Raw genomic sequence first — 1,709 nt, forward strand, 5'->3', positions numbered from 1 at the left:
TCTCCCAAAGCAAGACATTTATCAGTACTTAACCAATACAGGAAACTTCAAATGAAATAAAAGAGACTATGGAGGTAAAGAAAGGGAAAACAGAAAAAGACTGAAAGGAAAATAAAATATGATTCAACCCATAATGCCCATATTAGGCTGACTTTGCTCTTTACCTACAAAAAGATTTCATGCTCAAAATCTACAGGACATCCAAGTCATTTTCCAACCATGTATTGGAAATAGATTAGAATTAGAATTAATAGAAGTATTCTATTAATAACACTGTAAAAATAATTTATGAATGAGACACCTCTATTTTACTCATAGATACGTCAAAAATCATGTTTTAAATCGCATTAATTCCTAAATATGTACGGGGGTGGGGCAGAAACCCAAATCCCCATAAGCCAGTAACAGTTCTGTCTCATTATGAGATCTCATGCCTTAAGATGACATTCTTATCCGTGAAAATCCAAGACTCCCCCCCATCTTCCAGAGCTTGGTCCAGTATCCCATGACTCCCTACGACACATCTTGATACTAGTCATCTCCTGGGGTTTAAGAACTGAAACCGCTGTACTCAAGACCTAGGTTTGGATAAATGCCACATAGGGCTACATAGTGTTCATTGTACCAGCAATGTCCAGAAGCTGGAAATAGTCAAAACAGAGTAAGTTTTATTTCCAGAAGGAATAGCTTAAATGGGAATGGACTGTGATAGACCAGATTTCAGATGCACCAAGCAAAAAGACTATGGGTCTACATTTCTAAAGCACAAATGACATGCTGATTGTTACAGCTTTAAAATTTCATTTTAAAACACAGTACGGAGCTCAAACAGTTACACAAAACTTCCCCTAACTGTTCCTAAAAGTCTCCAAAGGTGACTTGGAGACTCCAAGTCTCCATCAGCTTGCGGAGAGCTGGAGTCTTCCAGCAGCCAGAGAGACCAGCTCAAAGAAATGTAAATTTTTTTCTCCTTCTATTAAAGATTCTTAACTTTGTGATTTATGCAGCAAAGCTTAGTTTATTGTTAATATGTATTATTTCTCTTTTGGTCACTTAGAGGGCAGGTGGGATGTGGCTGCTGTAGAAGGATATGAAAAGAGAGAGGGACAATGAAATGAAACAGGAAATTGAAGATGCTTAAGACAAAACCAAAAGCCTCAAATGGCATTTAGTTAGTATTTTCTCATTGTGAATATTTCCCTTATGAGTGACTCAGAACGCAACAACGGGTAACTGACCAAATCATAGCTGACTTAAAAGCTACATCTGCACGTAAAGGCCATCAGAAACCTCCACTCTTCCTAGAAACGTGTCTCTGACATTACCAGGAGTGCTAAAATAAAAAGATGTCAACAACAAAAAAACGTTCGGCACCTCTCTCCCCACGCCATGAACAGTGTTGAGACCCCTGAAACTGCATGTTAAAGAGACTGACTTGGGGCCTAGGTACGTTGCTCTCTCCAACCACCGCAACCCCATAGCCACCAGCCTGCGAACCAGGCAGGGAAACGGCTCCCCACAGCGCCCCCCATCCTGCCTCGGCCCCATCCACAACCACCCCATTAAATTAGCGCAACCCCGGCCTATGATAAAGAGGCCTACTCGCCCCATGGCCCTGCTCTGCCTCAGTAACGAAGCGACAGGCATGTTTTCGCCCCACTGAGGGCTGCGGAGGGCGGCCCGGGGTGGCGGGGGCCGCCCGGCCCCAG

The sequence above is a fragment of the Phaethon lepturus genome, unplaced genomic scaffold, assembly GCF_000687285.1.
Source record: "Phaethon lepturus isolate BGI_N335 unplaced genomic scaffold, ASM68728v1 scaffold1923, whole genome shotgun sequence".
Classification (NCBI taxonomy): domain Eukaryota; kingdom Metazoa; phylum Chordata; class Aves; order Phaethontiformes; family Phaethontidae; genus Phaethon; species Phaethon lepturus.